At 42.1% G+C, this 20,773-nt stretch overlaps 1 protein-coding gene across 3 annotated transcripts in view; it reads right to left on the reverse strand.

Moving 5' to 3' along the window:
• LOC126474980 (zinc finger protein jing-like) overlaps positions 1-20,773 on the reverse strand; it is a 663,576-nt gene that overhangs the window by 104,983 nt on the left and 537,820 nt on the right. The window contains exon 1 of one of the 3 annotated variants that reach the window (XM_050102516.1): positions 19,326-19,551. The exons of the other annotated variants lie outside the window; for them this stretch is intronic. The gene's annotated coding sequence lies outside the window, so the exon portion shown is untranslated. Of the gene's footprint in view, positions 1-19,325; positions 19,552-20,773 lie in introns of those variants that run through there. 3 annotated transcript variants of the gene reach the window in all.

The raw sequence follows: 20,773 nt of genomic DNA on the forward strand, positions 1-20,773 counted from the left end.
ATAATTATACTCTTAAATGAAGCCACGGACGTCTCTTTAGTGATATGAGATTGGGTTACCAGAAACTGCAGATGAAGGTAATGCCTATGTCTCTCAATTTGTTTAAAAATTACTGCACTTTCCTGAACAAGTATGGACGCGCTTTTGTCAAGAGAATAATAAATACAAATCAACTACAGAAGAGGCGCGTTCAGTGCCTGATGGCTTTCTTAATATTGATTTTCCTTGGTTTCTATAATCAATTCACCTAAGATACTAGAATGGTTGCTTCATCGAAAGTACGCCAAAACCCACCCTCTGTCACCGGCAAAGGTACACTACCGCTAAGCAGCCTCTACCGGTGGAATTTGTTTGAATGTAATGCAGAGAGCCTTCTAGATGGTCAGTTTCTAGCGCAAAAATTGTTAGTTGACCCTAAACGTACGTAAATACATACATTATGAAATATTTAAATGTACAAGAAGATAGGATATCGTGTAAATACGCGATCAGTTATTGGAGTCCAAAGCCGTTAAGTTGGTGGGAGTTTCTATAGGAAGGGTTTTCAGGTGGAACAACCACACAAAAATCTAGCCAGCGAGGCAGCAAATTTACTGCAATACTCTGAAGAAAGTGTCACGTAAATTGTTGGCAGATTCCTGGACATTTTGCATCAGCCTGGGAACCTTACAAACATAGGTTAAAAAAGTGACAGAAGAGACTCAAAGATGAGTTGCGCGCTTTCTCACTGGTTCGATCAATCAGCACGAGAACATCGCAGAAATGCTCTATGAGCTCCAGTGGGAAAAGCTGTAAGAAAGGCTTCGTGTATTGCATAGAGCAGATCACGGGAAAATTTTGCCTCGTCACGTTTCAAAATTAGGCAAGAAACCTACTGATTCGTCCAACATACATCTCGTTTAAGGACCATGACGCTACAATTATCTGCCCGTAAGTAGGGGCACCGACAGTATTTCTTCACGTATACCGCGCCCGCGTCTTGGACGGGAAGAGCGGAAAATCAAAAAGGTACCCTTCACCATACACTGTATGGTGGCTATGTGGTTACACGTTTAGAAACAGGAAAATTAGTTATTTACGCATCTCGGCTGGAGCTTGCGCCGCTGGACGTATTACGGGGATAGACGCGCCGACCGCTGTGAGCCTAGTTTTTACCATTAGGGGACCTACCTGTGGCCGTGGCGCGGACGTGCTTGGGAAAGGGATGCCCGCGCGCGGCGGAAGCAGGACTGGAACAGGGCTGTGTGTTGGAGGCGGAGGCGGCGGCGGCGGCGGTGCGTGCACGCGTTGCGTAACTGCACAGTCCCAGTCCCATCCGCGTGGGTAGCTGCGGGCCGCAGGGTCAATGGCCTCCAGTGCGGCGGCATTTCCTGTCTCTGGAAGACGCGACCCATGCCGCCGATCGATACCCTGGGAGTCGCCGCTTTACACAAACTCAGGTCCGTACAAGACACTGGCACTCTCCTGCAAAGGTGGCCGTTCACTGAGGAGTCTCGAGTTACGTGCCACGAACTCACGCCGAGGAATGACACATGAACACGACCGTAAGTAACAGCATATTCCTGTTAGTTGGCGGGGTAGGCGTATGTCCACGTTCTCTAAACTCACAGAAATATACTGGTTCCGACTGTTTCGCTACGCAATTACCCTCCAAAGAAGAGTAAGTCCTCGCAGGAGAATCGGAAAGTGCCAATAGATTTATCGTTACAACTACTACGCAGTGGTACACTGCGGGGCCGGCTGAATAGAAAAAAATAAAATTTCAGGCTTCTGAAAGCGTAATTGTCTTCCACAGTCTGCTGTATACATGGGTCCACATATGCTGCTAATTTCTTGAGGGACGTCATGCTGCCTTTTTATTTTTGAAATAAACGGTTTATTTCACGCTTCTGCTATTAAAATCGCACCCCTTGAGCATTTTCAGGCTACCTTTGTTTCTTGTGTCACAGTGAATAAGTAACTGTAGTCACATATTTTTTGTTCCACACACAGCTTTATCTAATGCTGCCATTAATATAGGCTTTTTTATGATGTGGAGGTAACGGACACACCTATAACTGTTACGAATCCGCATGCAAAATGAGAAAAATGCGACTCTTATGCAGGTTTTTGTCACTGCACCGACGTACACTACATTAAAATACGTTAATTTCGTGTAATTTTTCGTAATGTTTCCTTCGACACTGAAAGCTAAGTAAAATTTTTTTTTAATTTGTCAGAATTTTACTAACATTTCTCTACGTAGATAATATTTTTCCTCGAAGCTATTTACCACACTTTATATTTATTCCCTCTTCCGAGCCATTGAAAATAAAACGTCTGTTTTCTCCGTTCCCGTTCTCCCAAGCCAAGGGGCTCCATGAGACTTCGATATTCGACGTAACTACAACGTTATCATGAACCATTGTCAATTCCTACGCAACGATATTTGTAAAATAATTCTTAAAAAGGGTCGCCAGTCACGTAAACAACCAGTGGGCAAGAAAACATATCAATTGCTATTAGTCGGCTACTGGTATTCCACGAAGCTAAAACATCGAGCTTTAGGAATGACAATATCTGGATAGTTTTAAGTTAGTATGAGAATCCATTCTCTTGCAGTTACCCACTTTGATTTCCACTGAAACATCTTTATCAGTTCTACCCAACCTAGCTTGATTTGAAACTTTCTGGCAGAAGTCCCGAGTTAGAGTCTCGGTCCGGCACACGGTTTTAATCTGCCAAGAAGTTTCAAATCAGCGCACACTCCGCTACAGAGCGAAAATCTCATTCTAGCGAGATTTGTTCTCTTGGATTACAGATTACTCTACCGCCCTCGTGCCCTTACACTGGAAACAAATCACTTCAGATGCCCCTTCCGCATTAGCCGTTTGTAAAATAATTTTAACCGCCACTTCACGCTCCTCATTCGCTACAAGTCGCTGTAAGCAATCTGGTCCCTCTACATCTGCAACATAACGTTCAGAAGCCATATCGTAACTGCAACCTGCCTTCCTGCACCCCTCCAAAAGACCTCCACTACACGGAAACCTGCTCTAGACGTTCCAGAATTCTGCCCAGATGGAAATTAGTTTAACATTTCTGCAATTCAGACAGGTAGCGGGCTTTTGCCTCATGCAACGTTTCTGTCGGTTCTGTGTCCTCGTCCACGGGTTACAACCTTCCACAGAGTGCTGCCTTTCAGCGGAATCTCCGGTTCACACGAGCTCCACAAGTTGCCCAAAAGCGCACTTATCCCAGGGACACAAATATCGTAATTAGTAGCAGATGCGTGATTTTCCGTTGGACATTTTCAGAACACGTCAGCAAGCCATGTTGCATGAGTGTAGTAATGTTAAGCTAATGAATATTATTACTTTTTATGTCAAAATTTAGAAATTCTCCAAGTTTTATCTTATATACTATAACTGACGGATGACAAACAATGCTTATATGACAGTAATTATATATTAACGCGTTAACCAGTAAACCAATAACAGTGTCATTTCTTGATTTCAAGAAAGCATTTGATTGTATAGACAGAGAAACAATAGATATGGTCATTAGAGAATTTGGTGTTAAAATTAGCTAATATAATTCGTGAAACACTAACAGGTACAATATCTAAAGTCAAATTTATGGGAGAAGTATCTTAGCCATTTGAAATAAAAACTGGTGTTAGAGAAGGTGACGGTTTATCACCATTACTGTTTCTGTTCTAGAAAAATTTTTTATAGATATGGAATCTGGAGCTTAAAAAAAAAATCACAAAATTGAACCAATAACTCTGGGAAGGAAATTAAATGGAATTAAGGTAAACTGCTTGGCTTTTGCGGATGATTTTGCAATACTTTCAGAAAACCTGACAGAAGCAGTTATTCAGATAAACCTTCTGGAAAAAATAGCAAACAGAACTGTTCTCAAACATTCAGCTGAAAAAACAAAATTCATGACAAATATAAAAAAATGCGCCAAAATTCATAAAAACACAAATAGGTAAAAATAGAGCGTGTAAACAAATTTAAATATTTTTGAGAAACTATACAGCAGAATGGACTAGAAAAATCTACAATCGATGTAAGAATTAACGAAATGGAAAGAGCATATGGTTTGACCAAAAATATTTACAACAAGAAATGAATACCTAGAAAAACAAAGTCAAAACACTACACGACAGTGGTACGACCAGAATGTTTATATGGATCTGAATGTCTAACGATGAACTATAAAATGGACAAACTAGAGGTACTGGTAAGAAGGGTAATTAGAAAAAAAAATAGGTGCAATAAAAAACTGCAGATGGTTGGAAAATAAGAAGTAATGAGGAAATCTACAAAAAATATAGAGAAAATATCTGTAGTAATGGCCAAAGGAACATTAACCTTTTTCGGACATCTCTACCGAATGGATGGAAAAAGACAAACAAAACGAATATTCCGATATTTCTGGAAGAATAAATCTACGATAGCATGGATTACAGAAGTAAGGAAATAACTAGAAAGAAACAACATCAAAGAATCAGAAACAGCAGAAAGAAACAGTTTTAAAAATAAAATACTAAATTTGGAAGGCTTTCAAAGGAGAAGAAATAAAAAATCGGGAACAACATAGGCAGAAGAAAGGAATGGACTCCATGGGGAGAAAACTAGGGAATACTGGAAAAACAGGAAACAACAACAAAGGAAGAAGAGGAACTGAAGTTGTCAACGTGATCCTGGTTGGTCGATACGACTGGAAAAAAAAGAAAAACGAAAAAAGAAGAAAGAAGAAGAAAGAAGAAAAAGAAAAAAACGCCTTTCAATTGCAAGTATTTTTATTATGAAGAAAATTGTACGCTAATGATACATATAAACTTTGTACGAAACACTTCGCAAAGTGCAATCTGTCCAAGTTGTTCTGGAGGAATGCTATTATTTTTTCTTATCATGTTTTGATATGGAAGCATAGGAGACATTACTGAGTGACTGTAAGAGCTTTTTTTACACTTATTACGTCCCTCAGACAATTTTTGGGCGAGTCGATTCAAAAGACGATTCAAAAGACGATTTGAAACGAGAATTTAAATTCTCGCGCGCATTTGTCGTTCTCGAAACTGTATAAGGTTATTTTGATTTTGCCCAAATACCAAGAGAGAAAAATGCATTTTCCTTACAGCGAACTATGCAATTAGTGGATCTTCAAGACTAATTGATTAGACCACAAAACGCATCTAAGCTTCATTTTTCAAGTACATTAGGGAAAACAGTAACTAAGCCATTTCCGTTTTTCACACGGTTTCTTTCCTTTTGCATTTGTTGCCGATTTCCTGTTTATCTATTTTACTGAAGTACCCCACGCGGCTAGACAAAAAAGTTGCTATTGTAAAAATTTCAGCATTAGAGTTATTGTTGCTCGGGCATCTCTAACAGTGTTGACTATGAGATATTTTCATATAATGTGTTCATGTAAATCTGTAATAAAATACGAGTCTGGTCCCTTTCACAATATATTACTTTAACACTATCTTAAGCTTCACAACCCCTTATATTCAAGCACCACCTGTCCGCAACTTCCTTTCTCGGCACTAGATTCAGCACTACTAAGCTCTTTTCTCTCAACAGCGAGAAGCCAACTGATTATCCAAAAACACACTTTTATAATTCAAGGGTAATTTGCGAAATCTGAGTAGTTATTAGCGTACTCTTCCTCGACGTTCCGTGAGAGTCCGCGCGTGTACGGAACCTCGGAAACTATTACTTATCATCCCGATGTCCATAAACGTTCCCCGGACTCCATAGGAATCCAACCTCTTATCTGCCGCAAAGTAACCTATGCGAACCCAACTACAGCCAACTTAGGGAAAGCCATTATCGCCGACCAAATACCACCGATAATGGCAGCATCCCAGCTAGACGTGGTCCGGTCGCTTCTTCCTGAAATCCGACTGGTATCCTCTCCCGTCATAAACAAGCTCAAGTCCCAACGAAACTGAAGCTGTCTTTACCATAGCTCTCACGACGACCATCTTTCTGCGAGCTGCACTGGCTGTGTACTAGCGTTAAGCAACGAGAGCGGCGCTGGCTGGTGCAGGGGGTGAGCGGCCGGGTGTCCTGGGCGCCGCTTCCTTCCCTTTCCCTTCCGCGGGCCTGGCACGCGCCAATCGAGCACGTTTAAAGAGGAAGCCTCCGGGCGGCGGACGCCGAAGCTCAATACTTCTACCACGCCAAGGCACTGTGTCCTGTGTAGTTATTCAGGATAGGGAGAAGCGAACTTCGTGTGGCTGGAGATATTTCACAGTACCATTACACTAGTGTGAGAGACGACATCACGACAGCTTGGCAAAACACACTGTTTTGCCAGAATAAATACTTCACTGAGTTATTGCTACGTTAGATTTGGCAATCTCCTGCTTTCGACGTCTTCCTCCGTAGTCATCGTCATCTATTAGGTTTCAAGAATGAATCTCCTGACGATGGAGACGGAGGAAATTGTCGAAAGCTCGAGGCTGACAAATCTAACGCAACAAGAATTTCATTAAGCATTTACTCAATACGGTCTTCGTAAAAAAACTATCGTCTCCGATAACTGATATTATCGTGAAAAAAAATTTTCAATTGGATGCGGAGCCATGGTATATAAGCACATTTTAGCGCATTATTTATCATTGTTTCTTTTTTTAGGAGCAAATATTTTATTTATTTCTACAAAAGCAACGAAATTTTTGGCTGTGACTGTCGTACCTAAAGGTCTAACTGAATGCTGGAGTCAGAATGAGATTTTCACCCTGCAGCGGAGTGTGCGCTGATATGAAACTTCCTGGCAGATTAAAACTGTGTGCCCGACCGAGACTCGAACTCGGGACCTTTGCCTTTCGCGGGCAAGTGCTCTCGTCCGGTACTCACAGCTTTACTTCTGCCAATATCTCGTCTCCTACCTTCCAAACTTTACAGAAGCTCTCCTGCGAACCTTGCAGAACTAGCACTCCTGAAAGAAAGGATACTGCGGATACATGACTTAGCCACAGCCTGGGGGATGTTAGAGCACTTGCCCGCGAAAGGCAAAAGTCCCGAGCTCGAGTCTCGGTCGGGCACACAGAAAGTTTGAATGCTGTAGTAGTTGCTAATTGCAAAGAAATAATTTTTCTATAATTAGTTTATTTTACAAAAGGAATTAATTCGTCTGTTTCCTATCTTCGCACTTGGCTGCACTGTATGTCTGCTGGCAGTTTCTGTACAACAACGAATTGTGGTTTAACTGCCTGAGTAGATTTGATACGAACATACTAATGACTTTTTTAACATTCGGCATACGGGGATTTTATAAATTAGTTATTCCAAAGAGGCCATTAATTTTTCGCTATGTTTAAGACTTGAAAAGGCCTCTGGCACCGTATAGTTTGCTTTGATTAAAGCACCTACTCCCGAGTTTCAGGCGGGAAGCATCGTTTCATTCGAAGCTGGGGTACTGTTCCAACACAGTTGGTGATCCCTGCAATGATGTTAGAGTTCAGAGGAAATACCAAGTGGACTGAGGCGTGAATGGGAATTTGGACTGAGAAGGAAGGCGTGCCAGGGTACCCGTGCAGTTGTGCAAAGCCACTGTGACAGGGTGGCGTAGTGGTTTGTCTATCTACCGAGTAAGCATGAGGCCCATGTTCGAATCCTGGCCTCGGTACAAATTTTCATTCGTCGCTTCAGCCTGCATATATACATCTAAAACAACAGTTTGTGTTCCAAAGAAAAGTAAAAATATTTTTTTCTCATTAACATGCAGTAACCCATGAAGAATGCCACGAGCGCACTGGCGGATTCAACAAACACACTACCTCCTCGGAGCACCCCGCATACAGAACACTGAAGACAAAGCTAAAGAAACTGAAAAGCTAAACGATTACATCTATTTATTATTGAGCAAATCCCTTACATATTTCGCCTGGTCATAGTAGATTACGTATGCCAAGAGATCAGTTGGGTAAGCGAACCTCGTGCTTGCTACTGAAACCGGAGACGAAGAAGAAGAAGAAGAAGAAGAAGAAGGAGAAGAAGGAGGAGGAGGAGGAGGAGGAGGAGGGAGAGTGGAAAGTCCGCAAATGCACTAAATTTCGCTATTGACTCACGGAATAAAGCTGAAAGATGGCACCCCACTACTTACGAAGAGAGATACAGAGAGAAGGGAGTGGTACGCTGGAAGTTTTGGAAATTTGTGGTTAACGCTTTTGCATTACCACTACTTGGAACTAAGAGCATAATTTTTGTGTTTAAGATTTCTTTTTGGTTCATTAATTTTTGATTAGATGTTTTCATTTTCGACACTAGACAGTGTCTGTACACTGTAATTAACAAAATAAAATACTTCCTCTCTTGCGTTCATGGCCCTGACGACTTGTTTGCAACACCTCTCGCAGCAGCTACAACAACTATATATACCGCCACATGGCCCCCGAATCACACGGCGGTTCTTTGCTGCTCATCTGTCTCCTCCTGCACTCGCCCTTGGCGTCAGCACTGTTAAGTTTAGCAGTAGGCCACGCAGAAATGTCCGAGCAGTGTCGAAACGAGGTCAGGACCGTTCGCTGAGTGTTTGTGCAAGGAAATGAAATCCATCCCATTTCCTGAGCAAATATCCACACCGCTGCGCAGAAAAATATTATCTCTGCGTTAACAGCAGTGCAGTCCACCATATGAATTACGTTTCGTAACTGCCGAAGAATGAGTCGAGTCTTATCTGTCACTGTTCAAACAATAGCAGCTCAGTATTTCATCGAATAGTTTGTTTACCGTAAGCGATTGTTGAAAAGTTGAATTTCACGTGAATTTTCACAACGAAAGATTTCTTTTTTACGTTTTTCGTGAAAGTCGAACTTAAACAAATATGCCTCGAATAACTTCGTTAAACTTCTGATGATATCTTGCCTTCGGAAAAGATTTAATTGCCATACAGAAATTAGTCGTCATTGAGTTGTTTCCGCCAGTGAAGAAAATCTATCATTCCAAACATCGAAGAGCATCGACATGTGACGCACCGTGAGATAAGGCATCCTTAGCCGTATTACGGCTGCAGTACTCACGGTTTTACACACACGTTTAGCTGTGAAAAACAACGTCCGCAAAATTTGACCAAAGCTTTTTTTTTTTAAAAAAAAGGAAAGTTCCTGTCACTTGGATTAAGTAAATGCTCAAAAACTTTGACCGAGGATACAAAAAAAATCGAGTTGAAACTCTGATATATTCGTACGAGATTGAAACTGATCGTCCATTAATTGTCTGGGAATCTAAACCAACAACAGAGATTAGTTCGTGAAGCATTCCCAAGAAAATGTCGGTTGTTTTGAATGATACTGCTAGAGTCGCGAACATTGCTTTAGATGATCGAAAAGTGGTTAATGGCGAATGGTATATAATCAGTCGTGAAGTATTTTAGAGAGTGACGGAATCTTAAGTTGATTAAACATTTTCGGATAATTTGATTAGTTATGAAACTAGTCATCGCCATCTTCGCAGCTTACAGCGAAACGTCTGCCGAGATGGGGTTAGCGATCTTATTCAATCAGTATAATCGCCCCAATCACAAGTGAGAGAGGGGAAACACAAATTAGGTATCTTTGGTGAATACATTTTCAAAACCGAATATCTGCACATTAAACAACCCAATGACGGAATTTCAATATATTCAACGGCAAAGAAGATCAGTCAATCATTCCGAAAACAATAATGAACGAAATACACTATTCTGTAGAACAAGTTACAATGTTAGTCAATTCATTTAGCTTACTGTATTAGTATATGCCTCGAGATGGCAATACTTCTTAATACTATTCTTCGCGCAATAATGTTCTTCACTTATAATTTAGGCGTAGAACGTTCGATAGATTTTAATAAATTTATGAGAAGCAAAACATTTGTAACATGTAGGAAAATTGCTCCAATTGCATGAACACTCAGCGACGTTTCATGAGTTTAAGCCCAATCCACTGTACCTAACTAAGCATCGTAATTTTAAAGTTGTATCTGTTTATGTATTGCTGGGGGGAGTTCTGGTTTGTTTCGACAAAAACAGTAGCGAGTGCGTAGATGATCATTCGAGTATTGAAGAATTACGATGCCACAGTTAAAGTCAGCGACAGTCTGTCATACGTACATTCACTCATGAGGAGAAACATCATGATCACATGTTTAATAGCTTTTTGGTCCGTCTTTGTAACGAAATACATCTCTGATTCTGCGTATTAGGGATCCGACAGTTTGGTGGTACGTATGTAGGAATATATGTCTACGCAAAGGTCATGTAATGCGCGTTAATAACGGGCCGTTGATTTGCGTACGCGGTTAGGGTGCCCGATGTGTTTCATAGGATTTACATCGGGCGAATCTGGTCGCCGAGACATCAAAGTGATTCAACTATACTGTTCCCCAAATCACTATAGTGCGGTTCTGGTTCCGAGAGATGGGCACTACTGTAGACAGATGATATCGCTGTCGGGAAAGACATCAAGTATGGAAGGGTGCAGGTCGTTCGCAGCTGCTAGCGTGTCTTCGATTACTGCCACCCATAGCATTATACTGCCTGTATCCGGGACGCGCTGTACGTTTCGAGACGCGGTTCACCTCTGTGACGGCGCTCGTGGAGACGACCATAGACCTGAAGAGTCGACATGTGTCCAATGATCAAAGGTCGAATCCCGATGGTCCCGTACACACTGCGTTCGTAACTGACGAGGTCACTGGGTCAACATGTGGACACGTAGGAGTGGTCTGCTGCGGTGCTCCATGTACAGTAATGTACGATGAACGATGTGCTCCGAAAAACTTGTGCGCGCACCAGTATTGTGCTCTTTCGGCAAGGATGCCACAGATCAGTATCTAGCCTACTATACAGAGCAGATAATCCTCCGAACCCCACCTTATGTGAAGGGTGGTGGACGTCCAACCATTTAGCGCCTAGTGGTAGTTCCCGTAGGTGTTTACGACAATAGCATGAGAAATTTCGACCAGGTTCGCCGTTTTCGAGATACTCGTTCACAGGCTCGGCGTAATAATAATGCGCCCTTTGTCAAAGTCCCTTATCTCAGTGGAGTTGCTGATTTGCAGCCCCTATCTTCGCTTGGGCGATACCCAGTCCGTGCTTACTCCGATTATATACATTTGTTACCCGGTCACGAGCCCGCAACGCCACCTGGAGGCAGCCTACGTCGCGGTGGGCAGTAGTCGTAATGTTTCGGCTGATCAGTGGACGTGCGTTACACGCACACAAAGGCATTACATAAGCAAATTGAATCTACTGGTACGATACGCAAGAATGGTTTGCACAAGCGTTCTTCCTATAAAAAATAAATTAAGAAAGGCCATTTGCCTAACGTACATCATATCGCAACAATCACGCTATATTCAGCGAGAAGGCAGAAATGCGAATCATTATGGCAGTGAAAGTAGATAGACAGAAGGGCGAGTGGCACCGTACAACAAGATGTACGGCACACGCCAGAGGCAGCCCGCAACAAAGAAGAGCCCAGAGCGGCGATCGATAGTCGCCAGCCAGCGGCCGGCCGGCCACTCCCTCCCCCACCAACACAGCTCGACACACATCCGGCCGACAATTGCTCAGAGTTAGGACGAGCCATGTTGGACGTCACCAATCGGAGAACGCCGAAACATCACGTAGCGCATTTCAGGCGGAGACATTAATACGCACCGCCAATCGGATCCACACGTAATTGGACTAATACGTCATATTGAATGTATACGAAGAACTGTAGCTGGAATAGCCAGAGCGTTGTTTTAAGCACGAAAGAGCGTCGTCATACGTAAATGGCTATTATCCTGACCTGACATACGCTTGAAGAGAGGCGCGAACTATCCCGCAAAAGCCTACTTAGAAGCTTCGAGGACCAGTGTTATCTGAAGAATCTTGCAATATACTACAGCCGCCTACGTATCGCTCCCGCAGCGTTTCCAGATTAAATTGTCTAAATTCTCCATGGCAAACAAAAAAATTCCTCGAAATGATACCATTTCGCCAAATTTCCCCTCAAGTACCTTAAACCTACCTAGTCCTTTAACTATTAATTGTTATCAATATTGGCAGTTTGAAGAGGTGGAATCGTGTTTTCAGGGCTCCAAATTATCGTACATATCAGAAAATTATAGTATATGAACTAAAATTTTTAACTTGTAAATAAAACCAGTTGGCCGACCAGAAAAAAAAAATCGCTTTAGGGCATCATATTTGTTTCCTTGATATATTTTGCATTGTTCTATTGATTTACCATTAGCGCACCACCTATACTTCACTTCGTAACTCGGCATCTCTATCCACTACACAAGTGTGAACGCAAAAAAAAGTCTGTTTTTTATTTACACCTCCTATACAGTCTCTTAACCGCCATCTGTCATTACCTTACATTTAATTTTAACAAATTATACCAAAACGGATACGTTTTCGAGAGATCAATCTTTGCAACAGTATATTTTCTCAGGGCATTCGTTACAATATAAAACCACTCAAATACAAGATTCAAATACACGAGAAATCCAGTATGGCGTCTTCTCAGAACTCGATACGACCACGAAAGACGACAGACATCCCGAACGGTTGAAACTGGGCATTTACAAATCATAGTGGCGTCATAGAGAGGTATCATTGCAGTGAGCCAAACATCTCCCACAAAAGCAGAAGAAAGAGTGAAAGCTAGTGAATATCTAGAAAACGAAGTGTGTGTTATTTCAACCAAAATGTCAGAGATGGCGTTAGTAGTAAGGCTAGGCAGATAAAACGCTTTTCCCTTTTACCCGGCACCGAAACTTTCTTCCTCAAAAATTTCCCTAGGTTTCCGTTTCCCTAATAGCTTCCGAAAAAAAGGGACATTTCCCCAAAATTTCGAAAAAATCTGAATTCGCTGGCCTCCCGTACAGACCACAAAGAGAAGATCAGACTTAAGAGCGCACAGTGGCATTTAAGCAGTCTATGTACGAATGAAACGGAAGGAAAACCCTAATAGGTGGAAAAATGACAGAACCGCCTACCATGCACTTTACAGTTATTAGTAAGATGTAGGACAGTTGAATGTCACCATCAAGGATCCTCGAGAGGAAAGTTGTCGACGGTGGCGCCGACTATTACAAAGGGAATTAGCCCGATACCGCTACCCTCCCTAGTGTTGCATTGCTGGGTCGAGCCACGTAAGGGCTATGGCTGTGAATAGCTTCTATAATTAGTTTACACTGATGCTTCAGAGATTTGAAGAGCAAGCATGGAAGACTATTGGGGAATAAAATTTTAGGTACGCGACCGCCATTATAAAAACATTATTCACACTTCCTGGCAGTGGAGTTCGTACTCTTGTTTCTTTATATCTCTATTTTATTTCTTCTTTGTTTTCGCAAACCATTGCGCGGGACGCATGACGACTTGGTATTCTAGCTTCTAGTGTTTTCTCAACATAAATCCAAATATCTGAAATATTAATTCGGTTTTCAGATTTTACAATACCTCGATACTGAAAACGTATACACAACGCCTAAATAAAAAGTAATTCAAAACTTCTGTTTAATGGAAAGGATTTCAAAACTTTCCGCTCCATTGACAAAGCTTTTTTCGTTGTTCAGCAATAAAAAATGTAAGACGCAAAGAATATTGTAAATAGACGACGTGTGTTCCCCGCTAAATATTGGCTGTCGTGTTCATGTACTTATATATTCCCGAGATAATAACTGATTCTGATGTGTATGTGCGATATTTTTCCTGTTTCTTATGTTCCCAGCAGTGTGTAGAATTTACCATACATCCGTTACCAGTAGCATCCGTTATGAATTTTGCTTTCAGCATTAACGGACTCTATTATAATTCCCTAATGTTAGTACTATATACGGAATTTCTAAATGACATGGCCTTAGACTCACTTCCGTTGTTCAAAGCTGGGCTGAACGACGTAACGACATGAATACCGCGTCCGGTGAAATTTGTGTCCAGTTTTCCTGGGAACCACCTGCTACTACAGTCACAGTCCACCTGCACAGTCCAACGAAAACGCTCCATACGCCCGCTTAAGGTGCAGTGCAGCCATGCAAATGAGAAGTAGCGTAAACATCCTGCTGCTGGAAGAAGAGCGCCATCAGGCATGAACATAACGTTCTACGATGTGCTATTTACATGAGCATGTTTAATGCACTTGATCTAATTGTTTTAACACTGAAATCCTGTTTTTCCTTTTACTATCATGCATACTCTGTACCACGCTGAAATATCATGTTCTGCATTGCCAGCCGGGGGTGGCCGAGCGGGTCTAGGCGCTGCAGTCTGGAACCGCGCGACCGCTACGGTCGCAGATTCGAATCCTGCCTCGGGCATGGATGTGTGTGATATCCTTAGGTTGGTTAGATTTAAGTAGTTCAAAGTTCTAGGGGACTGATGACCTCAGAAGTTAAGTCTCATAATGCTCAGAGCCATTTGAACCATTTGTTATGCATTGTCAGCTTAAAATTTTTGCTTTGTTATAATGCGAGTTATTTACGATGCAGATTGTCCTTTTAAATAACAGCTCATTTGATGTACAGTGCAACATACACGACTTGGCAATAGAGACAATGATCTGAAAATTATAATTCAAGAAAATGGTTTTCATGTTTTGAAGCCACGTGTAGAGAACGCGCATGTACCGCCATGAGTGGGAGGAGAATCTATGTACAGCTTATGTTACCTATATATTAATCCTCGCCTTTTGGTTAGTATGACAACGCAACTAGTGCACATGCACAATTTACTTTTCGAAAGGTATGGGTAATAGTTTATGTTCTTTCTCATCGTTAAAGGCCAACTGAGGACCACGTAAAGCTAACTATTTACTTCTCTTTTCTTCCTCTTCCGCCAAATCTTTCATTTTTTCAAAGTGAGCCGTTTTCCTCTGATCTGACCATCTAACACACTGGTTTCTGTTTTAAATTGCTGAAAACCTTTGGATTTTCTTACTTCTAGTCTGAATACGTGTCTTGACTAAGATCTCCTGTTCAATCTGCATTCTGAAGAATGCATGGATCTTCTTTGTTATTCTATCTTCATTCTCTCTAGATATCCATAGAGTGTAACACATTATTTCCTGACGACAAAATAAGGAGAATACGTACTACACTAAGGAAGTCTAGAGATAATTTATAATTTTTATTTTATATTTACTTTTAAAATATAGTTTGTCCATCTGAACAGAAACGATTTTTAAATCCCATGTTTATAATTAGGCTTTGATTATTTTGCATTTCAGTTTCTGAAGATTTTGTTCTAAGTAAAAACTTTGTGTTTGCGTCCGTCTGAAAACAAAATGAAGTCCGGTACTTCCGACTGCAGAATTTTTGGCTTTGTAGTTCTTGTTCGAGGATTTCCACTACTATTCATTTGTACAGCAAATAAAGGCCTTGACTCTTCTGCTTGTTGGGAAAGTTGCGCAGTTCGGTCAGATGGATCGGTGGACCTTTTCTGTACTTTATCTGGACGCAAATTACACTGTGCGATATTCATAGCAAACAGTTTTGCGTTGAAGTTCGGTCTTGTGTGATCATACTGCCATCTGACCGACCGTTCCGTTGCCGCGAACTTTAACCAGCAACTGTACGGAAATACTTTATGGAGAGACGAGAGGGTCAACATATTTTAACACACGGCTGAGAGGTCGCAAATGGTTCTGCTACTGACTACGTCACCACGTCTTATCCCTCTACAGGAGGGCACATCGGGAATGCGCCTCCAATTTGATCTCTCGTAGACACGTCGTGCAGCTCTCCAGTCGGATCGCTTTTGAGGAAGCAATTCCAGAGCGCCACACACAATTCATATGCCATTTCCAAGCTCTTCGAGTAGTCTTACTACAGTTAGCTCTATCCATATCTTTGACTCGTGATCTTTTGTAAAATTTATGAACCATGTCACTCTGCAGTTAGTTGTCTTCTGCAACTCCATGGTATTGTTCACTGTTGTTATACAAATACTACTGTTAATGCACTAGACATTAAACTCTTTGAGGCAAGCTCCAATTCCGGAAATGCGTGAGACCTTACTGTGTTGTGTAGAAATATAAAAATGTGGGAACTATTAAATGGGATGCAAGGTTCTGCAATCGATGGATCAATATGATTTTTGGGAGCTTCTTCCATATAGCTGTATCCCTAAAGAAGTGCGTTGTGTGGCTGTCGGCGATGTCTCTCGGCAGAGACGCCATGACGAGAATGTTCTCCATGTTCGGAGGCATAGTGAAGAGGATCAGTCTGCAAATTAACACTGTGTCCTTATGTGTCTTCTTCCAGCCACTTTAAGTGTGAACTGCAGAGTAGCCCTTTTTATGTAGATGATAATAGTGAGGGAATATCTTCGAAAGGTAACGAAAGCACCCCTGGGCGTTGCTGTAAGTTTCTGGAAGCAGCAATCCCCGTCTACGATCATTCCAACCAACCTCAGAGCTGTACTTCAAAAGGAAGTTAAGTGCCTCCAGAGACGACGTTTTTATTAATGTCTCATTCAAAAGCTGTGGGTAAGCTTCAGGTGCTGTTGCTCTCACGAGTTTTAATAAGACCCCATTTGTCCCAAAGCTCGGACGCCCTTCACAAATTGCACAGTCGAAGTCAAAGAACGTAGTCTTTGGTATTACAGATAGGAAACACTTAGCAAAGACAACAAGGGCCAAATCAAACAACATTCCAGCACGATGTGATCTCCATTGTGCAAGGGTAAAATCTTTCACAATGCAGCAACTATACTTCGATTACACTAACTTTGTGGTGGGCAGATTGCATTGTGTGTTTGGGGAAGTGGGGAGCGGGAGGCAGTACTGCCGCTGTGCAGTTAAGCACGTTACCCAAGGTTCTGCATGGTTCAATAAAGCACGAAACGGTGAGCATATGAGGCCTAAGTACGAACAACTATGCGTTGGCGACTGGTCTCTACCATTCGACACGTTGAAAGGTCAATTACAAAGTTATTTTAAACGGAGTTTATACTTTACTAACCGATTTCACAGCACTACAGCGCCATTTTCTATGACAGAACATTGTTTCATCGGCAATCAAACAGAGCACATCTGTCCTTGAAAAATGGCACACGTTGATTCAAATACATACGAGAATGAAGACAAAAACGAAGCACTGATGGTCTGCAGGAAACCATTTTGAAGATATAGCACATATAAGCGACAGATGACGCCCAAGTATCTTGTTGACCACAAGAAACTACAGTAGCTCTGTAAAACATAAATGATGTGCATGAACTTAGTTACGGGAGTATACTGAAGTTCGTGATACAGCACATCTGTTTTGAATGTGACGTATTCATGGGCACTAAATGAAGGCAGTGGTGACAGATTAATCTGTAGCGTATTACGATATGGACGTCGAGCAGAAAAACAACACCACGGTTACAAATTAGAGACGCTAACGAATTTGTCACACTATTTTTTCATATACATTTTGTGTTCTCTAATTACCCCCTTTGGGAAGCCTTATTTTTCCTCTGCAATGAATTTCTAAGGTTTTTAATATGTTTGATTGCACTTGTGAGAAGGTCTCTAAGATAGGATGTCTCACCTAACTCTGCTACCTCAAATGTGTCTGGAACACTAGATACCCAAAAACGGTTTTCACCTGCATTGACGTACGGCAGGTTCTTAGGAAACCAAATACTATGCGAAATTTTAAAACGTAAACAAATACTGTTTTCAACACAAACTGGTGTATTTTTAAACGGACACACCTTATAATTTCATATGCAATCAATAGCATGAACAATGAGAAAAATAATGGTGTTGGTTGCATCGCAATACGTCAAGTACATCCCGAGAAATTGCGAAGCTAAGTTGACACTTGAAATAAGTGAAGCGCACACCTAGCGCGCGTCCTGAGACTGGAGCGTGCACCTCATGCAGCCTGTGTCAGGGGCTCACATTGTGAAGGTATGCACAATCCACAAAAATAAACAAGTAACACGTCCAACACCAAGTTACGTTTTTCAAATCGTAAATGTATGTTTATTTTAGCGAAATGACAACCAGAGTTACAATTAGAGATAACACACTTAAATTCACTTTGCTAAACACATTTACTAGTGCCCTGTCGGCCACAGAAACTGTGCTGTTGTGCATTACATCCAGCATAGAAAACACACCTTCACCTTGACCAATGAAACTGTGTTACGTCAACATACGTTCGAAGTGCTCTCCGTTTGCATCAATAGACGTTTGCAGACGGGTAACGAGAGAGTGTTGCACAGATGGTAGAGTTTCTACAGATATTGCTGCACAGTCCGCAGTAATACGATGTTTCATATCCTCTGCTGTCGTTGGGGTTCTTGATACACTGTCTCTCACTGCGGCCCGGAGAAAGAAGTCTAACGGCGTCAAGTTGGGGGGACCGTGCTGGCCATCGCACAGTACCTCCCCACCCCATCCACCTATTTGGAAATGTCGCATCTAGAACGTCTCTGGTAACTTTTGCACTGTGTGCTGGACATCCATTAAGTTTGAACCGCATTGGTAAACAAGATTTCAATCCTAGATCCTCCACGAGGAGCGCTAGTGTGTTGAAGAAATGATGCATATCGCTGTCCATTCAATGTTCCACGGTAAAAATAAGGACCTACAATACAGTTAGCAATGATATCGCACCAAACATTGACACTCCACTGTCGTTGATGAGCAACTTGGGCGAATCCTGTGGGGATTTTGCACGGAACAGTAGTGCATGTTCTGCAGATTCACATTACCATAACTTGTAAATGAAGCCTCGTCCGTAAACAACGTATTGCTTCCGAATACTGGATTACCCTGCAACTGCTGAAGTTGCATACAGTAGTTGGTGCAGTGAGATATGGAACGGATGAAACCAATACCGATGCAAGATTCTGCGTACAGTACTGTGGCTTCTTCCTACACTTACAAGGGAACCTCCCCATCGCACCCCCCTCAGATTTAGTTATAACTTGGCACAGTGGATAGGCCTTGATAAACTGAACACAGATCAATGAGAAAACAGGAAGAAGTTGTGTGGAACTGTGAAAAAATAAGCAAAATATACAACTGGTCATCAGTCTTGGCCACATATGCAACATAAAGGAGAACGTGAGCTCAGGAGCGCCGTGGTCTGCAGCTGCTTTTATAACACAGTAAGTAGTCTTATTTCTTGCATCACACGGGAATGGAATTCGGCAATACCGGTACGAAGCGCCCCCCACCACACATTGTGCAGCATTTCGCCTAGTGTATTTGTAGATGTAACCCGGGGGAGGGGCAAAGAAATCGGCAGACAGTTTTTCCATAACGTTTGCCCTGTGTTATTTTATTGGCGATTACAAGAATTCCTGATGACGAAAAGGGCGAGAGCACGTACAATGCTACTTACTGGTGCGACCGCTAGATCGTCTTCATTGTTCCGCGCTGGTAACGACAGCAGAAAGCTTTGTCATCGGCCGGAGACTGGTTCATGGACGGGAAGGCATCCTCGGACGCCTGCGCTTAGCACATACGAATCCTCGGCGTCCAGGCAGGCAGCTTACACACGACACGACACACACACACGCGCGGTACCGATTACGATCACGTTCAGCCCATGGTCGCTCGGCGGCGCGACGCGTACGGCGGCTGAGCGGCCACTGGCGCCGCTCGGCATTCCCACGCGGGCCGGGCCCGGCCAGGGCCGGACCTGAAAAACCACTCCACCACCACCACCACCACCACCACCACCACCACCCGGACCGGATGCACTGGCCCGCAGCTGCTTCGCGCCTCTACACCCCTGTCTGCGTTCGCACACCCCTTGGGAACTTTCCGGTTGCTGCGCGGTGTATAGAAGGCGCCCCTGCCCCGTTACTTAGCACTACGCTGTCGCGAGTTTACAATAAACCAAAACGTGCGTCTCACAGCATCAGCGATCCCAACCTAGGGATATTACCCACAGAAACAAAAAGGATTCTTACTTATGGATTCTTCAATCACTTCTTCGTAAAACAATTTCAATTTTGTAAGTTTAACAGTTTTTCCTTCAACCTTACACACCAACAGGTTAAATTATTGCTTCGTTTCTACTCTCGTTGTAAATAATCTCTACTATCATTTTTCGTCAGCCATTAGTATTTATTAGGTCTTCAAGATCACCACCAGATTCACCACACGAATATGATTCAACCAACTGACATCTATGGGTGGGTAAATGCCTCCCTCAGACTTTTTCGACGTTCCCTAATCCATTTGCGTGTTTTGTCCACTGATCGCTAAAGAATCCTCAGTTTAAAATTGTTTCCACTGAAGTAAAGTCTCATTGTCATAATACAAATCTGGTAATACAAACATTCAAAGACACTGGAAGATGTGTTTTGAAAACTTCTTTAACGGAAGCTTTATAGACTATTTTTACACATCTGTTTATTTCTTTCAGAATCCATACTGTCGTAAAGGTTACGAGCTGTCATCGGTAATAAATCTTAGTACGAACTACACGAGACAAGCAAAGGTCTCCGTTCTAAGACTATTTTCAGTACCAGCAAATGGAGGAATATATTCAGATAGAAAATTTCAAGCTTATGTACAGTGTTGGACTCGAAGATAATACGTTTAAACAAATTTTTTTTAAAGCACAAAGTACGTTATTTTGTCGAAATGTCAGTAATTTGTATCCTGTATTAAAATGTGTCAGTTCTATCGATTCCATCTGTATCAACTCATAAGTCGCAATGAATTCATAAGCGAGAAAACAAATGAACTTTCTTTAGCATCACTTACGATGTGCATTGGCAGACATCGAACACAGTATAAAAACGATTGTTGGAAATTAGCAGTACCAACAGTCTCAAC

This window comes from Schistocerca serialis, chromosome 4, assembly GCF_023864345.2.
Source record: "Schistocerca serialis cubense isolate TAMUIC-IGC-003099 chromosome 4, iqSchSeri2.2, whole genome shotgun sequence".
NCBI classification, from domain to species: domain Eukaryota; kingdom Metazoa; phylum Arthropoda; class Insecta; order Orthoptera; family Acrididae; genus Schistocerca; species Schistocerca serialis.